This window comes from Thunnus albacares, chromosome 6 (assembly GCF_914725855.1).
Source record: "Thunnus albacares chromosome 6, fThuAlb1.1, whole genome shotgun sequence".
In the NCBI taxonomy this organism is placed as follows: Eukaryota; Metazoa; Chordata; class Actinopteri; order Scombriformes; family Scombridae; genus Thunnus; species Thunnus albacares.
In genome coordinates this window covers 26,729,926-26,741,734 of record NC_058111.1, presented here as the reverse complement: position 1 = coordinate 26,741,734, position 11,809 = coordinate 26,729,926, and positions in this window count along the sequence as shown.

The window sequence follows — 11,809 nt, the reverse complement described above, 5'->3', positions numbered from 1 at the left end:
TAGACCTTACAAACAGGCTCTCGCTCTGATATGGATGTGGAACCAAAAACCTGTAAAATATATGCAAATTGAAAGGCAGAGCAAAACCTATGTGAGATATTCATTTTATCACTGTATTATGATTTACTATGACAGCCATGATGTAAAGAAACTGGCGGATTATCTATCTGGAACCTGCCTCATCTAAAACGTGATGAAAAAAACAAACACAACCGTATATAGCCAAAGAGCTGACTGAAGTGAATTTAAAAGGTTTGAAGCATGTGAACAAGACTAACCCCCGATGTTTACTGCTGAAAAAAAGTAAAATTGTGTTAAAATATTTAAATGGGCCACTGACCACTTGCAGTCAGCAGACTGTACAGAGACTTCAGACGTGAGAGTATTAATAATTTAATAACTGTAGGTTGTACTGTATATACTGAACTTTTTGGACAAGCAGACTAATTCATTAATCCCAAAGGGAAATTGTGAAAAAAAATCATGCAATGTTTGCCATTGAGGCCTTGTAAGGATAAAACTACAAACTGTTGTACCTGACACTTATTTTTGCTCTTGATGTCATGCACCTCTGTCAGATCAGACCATTATTGAGCCAAAATTGTGTGATACAACCCCCCTCTTATTATCTTATCATCATATTAATTTACCTGAGCTGTCTCCAGCAAAAGGTCCATATGTACTATCAAAGTTAAGACAATTATAAAACAGCACCTTTATATTTAGCCATATACAGCACATCCATATGGGATCATTCTACCAGGATTATTTTCAGCTCCTGGTCATGTTTTTCCGGGGGCTTCTTCTCTGCTTGCTTCTTCTCCCGGAAGGCCAGGAGGATGTGGATGGTACAACACTGCTCCTTAATTACAGAGCTTGGGGACTATTCATTAGCATTTGCTGTAGGTCATCTTTCAGAATCCTCCCAACCAAAGTGCTTGCTACAGATGTTTGTCACTGCAGTGCTGGTTAGAAAATATCCACTTTTTTGCCAAATATGTAACAACCTGACTCACAACTATGAGAGAGAGTTTGATTCCCCTCCTCTCTCTCGCTCTCTTTGCCACACATGGCAGGGACCCCGGTGCTTAAACACCTGCCGGCTTTCTCAAAAATTGTATCCAAGCCCTAAACATGAAGCAGCTGCATGCATAATGGTTTAGAGGAAGTTCTCCAGCTGTACAGCATTTAGAAGGCTTGTTCTCAGCTTGCTTTACTCTATGGGTCAAATGGCATTTGTGTCAACTGGGAGATTTGTTAATGGTGGAAAGCTCTTTCAAAATATGTAAAGTTCTTCCAATTTCTCTCTGAAAAATGTTTCCTGTGTCAAATAACATGCAGTCACATTCACCAAGTGACACTAAATAGAAGCCAAATTCTCCAGTCAGTGAGTATCTTCAGACAAAAATCAGTTTCTTTGCAATGTTGCTTTGATCCCAGAGGAATCAAGCTAATTCTTCTGTTTCCCTATCCTCTCCTCTCCCTTAGTTCCCATCCTTATTCCTGTATTCCCCATAGTGACCATATTCTTCTCTCTCTTCACACTTTTTAATGAATTGAGGAACTGTGATTTACGCTTTAGATTAACTCGAACATAGACAAAAAAAATATATATCCTTGCTGAAAAGTGCGCTTTAAACCAAGTCATGTGTGGGAGTGTGCGTGGGTTAAGTCTGACATCTTTGACGCTGCTAGAGTCCCAACAGCCAGGAAGTCTTTTCCAGGATGATTTGACAAAGCCAATCTAAGTAATGTGAGATCAAAGTGTGGATATTCGGAGATCTTAATAAAAGTGTTGAATGGTGAATACATTCAAAGCACGTCCCCGATGTCATTATACAACCGATCTCTACTTGTGGGCTGCCGTCTTCCTATACAATAAATCCCTGTGTGATCAAATCAAAGCCAAGTACTAGTGCTGGATGAAGGTTTTACACCACAAGGGAAACCAGATATTTTTTTTTATGCAGATACAGAAACAAACTCAGAATATACTGTGACAAAACCCATTCAGTTCTATGGCTAAAACTGACCATGTACCTGTTTCCTTTTGTTCTCAGATTTACTACTTTCCTAATACTTTGGAGGAACCTGGGAGCAGCACTGGGCTTTGTGTGTACGTATGTATGTGTGTGTGTGTGTGCAGTAGGGATGTCATGAGACAGAAATTTAGTAGTCAATACCAATACCAGTGAAATTACATGATTCTCGATACCCATTTCGATACCACGGTAAAAAGCAAAACAATAAATCCCATGTACTTCAACTCCTTTTATTAAAAACATTTGAACATTACAAAAAACAACAGTGGCAATGTAGCCATCAAGTGATAAATAAAAAGAAACAACTATTAACATTACAAAAAAAAGAATAGTGGCATGTAGCCTTCAAATATTTAAAAAAAAAAAAAAAACAAGACTGTGTTTAATTACAATCAACTTATGATGGCACAGTATTTTAATTGCTGTATCCATCAAAGACATGAAAAAATATGAAAATAATACATAGGCCTTTATATAATAATAAAAAGAAATAACTATTAACATTACAAAAAAGCTTCTGATATGATTGGCTGTTTATGTGTTTGCCTCTCTTTGCCTCTCCTGGTCAACATCCTTCTCTGGCTGATACTATGTAAGGAAAATTATGTGATTTCAGTTATCAGGTATAGTTATCAATGACTGTAAGAAAACAGCAGAGGCTGCATACAAAAATGTACTAACACACACACACACACACCTCACCTCTATATACCCAGAGTGCAAGCAGTAGTTTAAATTTACTGACATGGTGACACATCATTAGTCCAGAAATATTTACTTAAAACACTAATATAATATATTTTGATGACAGATGACAGACTGAAAGGTAAGGACTACTACTACTACTACTACAAGCTATGGTTATGTTAGCTTAAACACGGGAGCCTTTAGTGTTAAACATAGTTGGCTACACAGCAGTGCAGTTGTCTCAAACAAAAATAACGTTAACGTGTATTTCAGGACAAGGATAACAAGAATAACACTTTGAATACTCTGTTAATGTAACATTAACATGAATTGAAACTCACTCACCTTGAATTCTTTGAATAAATCTGGATGTCTTTTTTTGAGGTGCTTCACTAAGTTGGAAGTGTTTCCACCTTTCATCTGAAAAGTTTGATTTGCATACTGTTTTTTGCAAATTTATTATTGATCCCTGAAGATCTGCCTCAAGCGCAAAGTACTTCCATATACAATTCTTACTGTTTTTTCTTTTCAGTGAGTCAAGAAGCTGCACTTGTTGCCATCTTCCACCTGTTGTTGTTCTTACATGCAGGTAGACCTTCTTCTTCTTCTTCTTCTTACCGCACGTTTTCAGAATTTTGCCATCGACTTGGTACCGAGGTATCGGTTCTCGAGATATCCCTAGTGTGAACATGTGGGTGTTGAGTCTGTGCTCCTAAGCCACTGTAATCCATGCTGCATGGAGGGAAAACTAATGAGGAGAAACAGATTCCCTCAGATGATTACACACCAATCATACATACAACACCAAACACGTACAGTATATAGAAAGACAAGCAGCTAATTTGAGGCAGGATTGGAGTTTAATATTCACCACCATGGTTACGATTACAAAGTTAGGAGAACCAAAGCAGCAATTTAAGTCAATGACAGAAGACGCCATCAGCCTTCCATCAGTTTCTACAGCGAGAAGAAAATCAGTGAAATCAGTGGAGCCCTAATCAATTTTCAACAGGCTCTTTCTCACTGGACTGCATGTGAGGAATCCATGATTGTGGCTGGTGGAAAACCACATTCAGAGAGAAGAGAGCAACTAGACCAGAAGGGACATTTTCTGTAGTGTAGGGAAGAAGAAGAGAGTGTGACAGTGATGGAGAGATTCTCTAAACCTCAGAGCTCAATCTTTGTGTCTCCATGGTGTGTGATTGCTTCAGGAAAGGCAGCCAGTCTGTCAGTAATAGAAATGTGAAGCGTTTGGCTGAAGAGTTGAACTTGGAATGAGGCCGATCCTATCCCACTGGGATAATGGTTTGTGTATAACTACAAGGAAAAACTACAGCAAAAAAGCTGTTTGTTTTTTTTTACTTGCTGGCTTGCAGTGTGAAGATTTTCCCTGTTCGAAATGACCTGACACCAAAAACAAAAAAAGTTTACATCAGTGCAAGATCAACGATGGGATCAGTGTGATTCATCAACATTGTTTTGCCTTTGGTCCTACTCTGTTCTTTTTCTTCTTCCACATTGATCCTCTCGTGGTTGTTTGCTGTGTGGGGATGTAAATGCAAAGATATTTTATTTGTATCTGTAACTGTCAATTTTCAATCCCTCTCTGTGGCTGCCACACATGAGGTTAACGTATAAGTGATGATACTTTCCGATGGTCTCATACAGCAGCTTAAATATCTCTAGAACAGATCATTTATCCTATTGTCTTTATCCCTCTCTGTTCATATATCTTTCTCACACACTGTGAATGTAATGTGCAAAGCACCTACTAATGGAAATTACATAGTGCAATTTGTCCTAATTAATTAAATGTAACCGGCAGGAGAGGGAGTCTCTGGTACCCTGATGAACAGGCACATACGAAGATCAAAGCTTTAAGGCAGCTCTTTGAAGAGCTAAAGTTAAGTAACATAAAAAGAGTTTAATCTTGGTTTCAGTTGCTGTGCAGATGCGTATTTTATGGAGAAAAGGAAAGTTACTGTCCTTTGTAAAGCTGAAAATGTGGGAAGATAGCTGAAAACGCTTGATGAGTAAGACATGGTGTGCAATATGTTTTAAGTGTGATGGACTGTGTGCTGTGTGGGCGTTCTAAAAGTTGGAAATAGTGGAATTAAAACAAAAAGTGACATCACATGCTTCATCGTCTTTGCTGTATTCAATTTGACTTAGAAATTACACCTTTAATACAATATGTAGCAATTTAAAAATCTTAATTGTAGAAATTATACTCTGTACTTAATTGACTTAATTGGCTCAAACAAACCACAGTTTCATATACCTCTCTCTTATAAAAACAGACTGGAATTCGCAGACAATCCGGTTTCATAAAACTCAAACACCTCTTAGGATCTTGGGAAAATGTTAACAAAAAACTGAAGAAAGAAAGAAGATGCGAGTGCCAGCCCAGATGATTCTGAGGAACAGAGGGCTGATGTTTACTGAACAAACAATAATTGGACATAAACCAGACTCTTTGTTTCTTTATTGGAGGTGGTTATGGATGAAAAATGACAGGTGTGATGTTGTATTTCTGAATCAATCTTTGAGTCTTAAACCCAACAAAAGAAAATTGGCCTGCCTTACTGACATCGTTCTCTAGCTCTCTGAGGCTGAATCCCTGACAGCTCAAAGATGTCAGACTCACTGAAGCACAACCTCCTACAGCACACCACCTGTTTAAAGCTGCAGCCGGAGAAAGGAAGACGAGGATACTTTTATCCTCCGCCTTGGGATGTAAAAACTAAAACCTGCCATTAGATATCACTTAGGTACACGCCTCAGAGGACCTCAGCGGAGAAAATCAAGCTGAATCGTTTCTCTAAAAAACACCGATACTGTTTTACTTTCGCTGTACGGAACCATTTCTGTGTGTGTGCAAACAGGGTCTAGCCTATGAAATATGCAACACACAGAAAAGAAAAGTCAAAGGTCTCCATCCAATTGGGTTATTCCTAGAAAACTGAACAGAATGGCTGTGCAGCTGCACTACAGAACGATTTTGACATCACTTGAGTGTATTATAAAAAAAAAAAATATAGGAGCTAAAAATGATAAAAGGAAGCAACACGTAGCTCTAAAACAGAAGATACAGCACTCTCTCCATCAATAAACCCTTGAATCCTACATTCATTAAAAATAAAGAAACTGTGACCTTCATCATGCTGTCAAATGTGTCCTGTAAGCTTATACTTCATATGAACTGTACACGAATATACATTTTTTAAGAACCATTTGAATGTTTGTAATGCTCAAAACCTTTTCCTCATCCTGTTACATTTCTGTAATGAATGATTGAGGCACAACTTGCAGTTTAGCCACTAAGCTGGGGATCTGCACAGCTGTTTTGTTCCAGAGAGCTTGGCATGAAACCTGCAGGACTGAGAGCATGTTGGATATGCTGTGGATTTTCATTTCTCCACCTCAAAATATAAAACAAGTAAAAGGATATTAAAGCTGATATACATAAGCTGCTGCCTTGTTTAGCCTTGGTGGTATAAAGCAGGTAAGGGTATCTGTAACACTAAAGGGTACATCTGTTTTAGGGATTTGCCGAGATCAGGATGGTAGGGAGCTCTTTCTTAGTTTGCAGACCGTGGGCATGAATTTCCACTGTATTATGAAATTTAAGAACTTCCCATAAGTCTCTGCTCTGAGAAGAGAAATTTCAGCATCATCTTAAAATTCAAGACAGTCAACAAGCTCTATACAAGCTGGATAAAAAGAAGACGCCAGGGTGTGGAAAGAGGAGAGAATGGAATAAGGACGGTTACTAAATAGCAAGGGGGAGACAGACAATCTTTCATCATCTGCTCTGAGAAAACACATGTTCTCACAATTCATTTCACACAACTCCACTTTACTCCTGAGACAAATCCGGGATGATCTTGCTGTGAGATAATAGAGGTAGCCACCGAGCCACTATTCCATTAACAATGATACTGATAATTAAAACCTATACAAAACAACACCTTTGAGTAAATCTTATAATCCATTTTATCACCCATCTGCTGTTCAGGGGACTCGCTTTCTCCACTCTGATTTCTCCCTGCACTCTGCCTCCCCTTCTCCATCTTTCCATTATTTCCCCTTCATACACCCACACAGTCTCCTTCCCTCTCTCCTCCTCCCTCTCTGGCCCTTCACACCATCTAGGCTGCTTGCCAGCATCAGAACCGTGTTAAAGTGAAGCCAATATGCTTGGTCAGAGTGCAGGTAGTGTGTTCCTGTGGGAGACAAAGGAAGCTAATTGATTCAACTTTCAGCTCCCTGAGACGAGCCAAATCAGTTCTATTAGTACAGTCATGGCTGGAGTGAGAAGAGATCTGTGAGGTAAGACGATGTAAATGGATGGAGAAGAGATTGAACAATGACTTCAATCTCTAGTTTTCCAAAGATAAGTGGAATTGGATTTATTTATTTATTTTTAAATTCAAGCGAAGCTAGTATTGCAGGGTCCCTCTGGAGCATTTAAAACAGTACACCCTACTGGGAGTTCCCTACAGAATGTTAAAGCCACTCTAGATGAGCAAAAGCTGGTTGCTGGTTGCTTTTGATGGTCTCATTAACATTCGGTGGTCTTTTGCTTCACTGGACATATATGGTATGATGCAAATACACTAGACAAGATGGGATGATGCATCTGGTCAACCAGCTTAACCAGAATTACAAGCGCAAAGTGCCATTAACATAAAACATCAGCAGCAGTTGAAGCTGACAGAGACTGCATGACCTGGTGATGATTAACACAAATCAGCATCTTAAGTTTTTTTTTTTGTTTGTTTGTTTTTTCCAGGTATAAACTAGAGTTGACCAGCAGCTTTTCAACCAGCATGACCCACATGATGTCATCACAGGACCATCAAAGAGCAGCCTGGACTATTAAATGACAAGCAGCCTGTTGTCAGAAGAGCCATCAGCCTTCAGTGCTGCTCTCTGCTCTTCACAAGGACTACTGCTGATACAAAATGCAACAGATTGTTGTCTATGTCACAGTTATGTCCTAAACTCCGAATCTCCCTGCAAAACAAATCTGTTGCATGTGACACTCCTGCAGCCTTCACATATATTAAGTTCTATCTCCAGCTCTCTGAGCACTGCCACTTTGTTTCACGCAGGACATTTTGACATTTCAAGCACGCATGAAACGCAGATACAATTTCCGAGATGAGCAACAGTCAGATCTCAAAGACCCGGACATTAACATGAGCCTGGTGAACCACCACAGATACTCACAGGCAATCAGCACTGCCCCAAACAATCCCAAAAGATTGTAAACTGCGCCACGCCACATTACTATACATCAATTGTAACCCTGCTGCTAATATATACAATGAAAGGAATAAAAGGGTCCTTGCCTTGAAATCCGAAGAGGAAAGCGACGCCGGGGATCCAAACGCTGTAAACCCAGAAGTAATGCATGACGTCCTTTAGTCAGGTCCAACAGCTCCAGACGAAACTTGGTATCCTGGCGAGGGTCGGTGTCCAACAGGTTATTTCTTGACCTCGAAGATAAAGAGCTATCCTCAGGAAATGATGTGTGTCAAAGTGAAGCAGCTCAGCAGCAGCAGCAGCAGCAGCAGACGATGCGAACCGCACAAGTGCTGGAGAACCAAAGAACTGGACTCTTATCTGCCTCTGACAAGCTGCGGGTTGGTGCGGCTGTATATCCTGTCCTGCTCTGCCATCTAGTGATTATTAGACGCAAAAGGAGAAATTTGCACAAAGAGAGAACTCACGCTGCCTTGCATTATTAGCTCAGCCCAATGAGCCACTGTTCACATTATAACAGTCTGTTGTCTCAGTAGGGTTTTGAAGAGCGTGTCTTAAATAAATCAAAGTTAATTGGCGTTGTCATGGAGATATCTTTCAAAGCACATACTCTTACTTATACTATTGTTGCATGAATGTGATAACAACACTTTCCTTGTCTCCTTATGAGTTCAAGCAGTTAAAAAAAAACTGATGTCAGTATGATTTTTATCATATTATTTAATTTGATCCGCAATAACCAGACCATATGATTAGTTAATTTGTTTAGAATTAGGTTAATAATATGCTGACCATTATTATATCATGATGACATAACACAACATATTGATGGCATAATACACACCATGAATTATTTATATTGTTATTTATTATTTATACTTGTTTCTAAACTGTTAGAAAATCAAAGCATTCGCCGTGGTTCATGTTTATCATCTTGGTAATATTTTGCATATCCCAGTCAAACATTTTGAAATAGCCTACATAATCAAATATTCATTCATGACTACAAAATGATTTGTAACCCATAAATAATGAAAGCAGGGTTGTGTTAAGCACTGTTTAGCATTATGTGAGAGAGCTCAGCGGTTTGTCAGCCACCAAAACAGCTTTCTCTGCTGCTTTTTGATGATCTCTTGGGCTCCACTGCAGCACAGAATGATGGCATCATGGTTACAGTCAGCAGCAACCTGGATATTGCCAATAGCAGCTTTGCAATTGTCAGCAGCATCCATGCAGGAAATGTTTCATCACCCCCAGGCTGACAGGTATAATTTGGTTCATATGATATGCTGCATCCAGGACAATGATTCTGGCACACACTTGACCTGGATCAAAAGGATTCCTGTCATGTCGGTAGGTGCTCATTAACCGAAAGCTTTGCAACCACATTGTCATATTGTATGCTATCAAACACTCACACTATCTATCTATGCAGTATCTGTCAATTGATGGTGAGGTACCAGCTGCAGAAGTCTGTACACTGTGTATGCTTGTGCATGAAAAATTCCAATTAATGTTTGCCATCAGCAGGCAGGAAGTGTCCTTGCTTTTACCAAGTAGGAAGTTTTTAGAGTAATTAAAAGAATTGAACATTTAACACTTTAAACACTGTTGATATAGTTTGCACTTTATTATTTACTAGCTAAACCCAGTGAAGACCACCACTTTAACCATGTCATCTGTCACAAAGTGACATAAACTGGTGGTAGTATTGGGGTTATATGTCATATGTCAATGCTTGTGTATAACTTTATGTTTCTGTCTTTGTTTAAATGTGTGTGCATAGTTCAAAGTGACGAAGCAGTATAGCAGGAATGTTAATGAATCTCATCTTCTATCTTATGAGAACATGCTGTCTCTAGGCTCACCTTTGGAAAATCAGCCTGTATAATAATCTTCTGATATAAACCTCCTCTAATAACTTCACCGTTAGGGACAGTTTGTACTTGAATCAGTGACAGAAGCAGCATAAAAAAATAAATAAATAAAGCAAAGAAAACATCATCCGTATATCTCCAGATCTTTAGGCTTTGATCTGAAATTTTCTAAGGGCATCTGGATCAGCGTCTTCCTTCTGGGCAGAGTGATGAACACTTATCCTGTAGATGGATCATAGTGATAGACTCTGTGGAGGAGAATGACAGTGCACATTCATACAATCATACCAAGAAGTAAATGCTGCTGTCTCTATAGAGTCTATAATGCTTTGGACACCTGCAAATATATCTTGGTTTGGTCCACTGTTGCAGTATGCAGGCAATATCAGGGTTAGGTTTAAAAAAACTGCAAAGCATTGTTTATTTTCAGGTTTTGGAGGCAGGACAAACAAGCAGTCCCATTCACAGAAGCACTTAAATATTGTATGACTTCCAGCTTCTGAGTTCTTCTGACCTCTGCCACTGTTGAGAGACTACGCCGGCCTCAAGGACCCACTTTGGCTGTATTTTCACTCTGTTTGAATGTGATGCAAGATTTTCTTGCAGGATAGCTGTTCTCACTTCTGATGACAGAGTTAGAATCTGAGGATGGATTTAGTGCTTCACATACATCACAATTTGTTGGCACAAGCCATTTACATTTGAGCTCAAGTCTCCACAATATGTTAGAGAAGTACACAACATTTGCATAAAACAACCATTTTCATTTTGTCTAAGTCCTCCTCTATATAGTACATATAGTATGCATACTAGTACGTATATTGAGCTTTTTTTGAGGGGGTGTTTTTGCCTTAGGCTTGCCTGGGCCCTAAGGAGAGCACGTTGTTGTTTAGAACTGTCAGAGCACATGGGTGAAATATTGCATTTTCCAAGTGACAAACACTTAATAATTCAGGTAGTATGAGAGAATGGCACAACACTTCTCCAAGAACACAGTGTACAGTAGCGGTGAACATTATCCATCAGTCAGTTTGTAAATGTTGGAAAACTGCAGGGCCAGTCATGAATTATTCAGACAAATGAAGGTTGTGTCACTCTGCTGAGGGAAAGCACATGTAACCAACAGCACAGCAAGTCACACAGGGAGAGTCCAAGCAGTTGTTCTACTGTACAAATGATGCCTCGCTATAGCCAGTCTCAGTATTGTAACTGTGCTAAAGAGGCCATTTAGGATAGAGGCATTGCATCAAAATACTGCTTTACTCTCTCTGTACTTCAGGGTGGTCCAATCCAGAAAGAACAGAGCGAATATGTTCAGAACAAAGAGTCCAAAACAGAGAAATTAAAGCAAGTGAAAACCAAGGAAAAAGGAAACAAAGCAAAGTCCAGATGGAATTAATTCAATAAATATTTAAAAATCCCAGAAGCCTGTCATGTTGGATTATTAATTCCCAAAAGTGCAGTTAAAACTGCAACACTCACAGATCTGTTTTAACTGTTTCAATACACAAACTGCATGTTTTCATACATTATTCATTATCCTGTGTGTGCATGTTATCTTTACAAATGTGCTTAAAAGCACAGTCATAAAGCAATAGGGTCAGTCTTGTCCCTGAGCTGATGTTGTGTAACAGTGTTACAGCCAGACTGGATCCTAACTTCCCCTTTTCACATTCCTCCTTTTTCCTACTGTTGACAATGAATATAAATGTGCTCTGCTCTGACTGCGTGGTAACCTCAACAAATTGTAGAATAGAATACAATCATTTTCAGGGTGGGAAATTGTTTTTACAATTAAGGAATGTGGTTATCATGCAATTTTACATGGTGAATTTACCGGTCCATTTAATTTCACACAAATCATACAAATCAAAGCATTCTGAGACATTCAGTTGGTGTAGGTGAAATTATCTCATTTCGTTCTGTCAACAG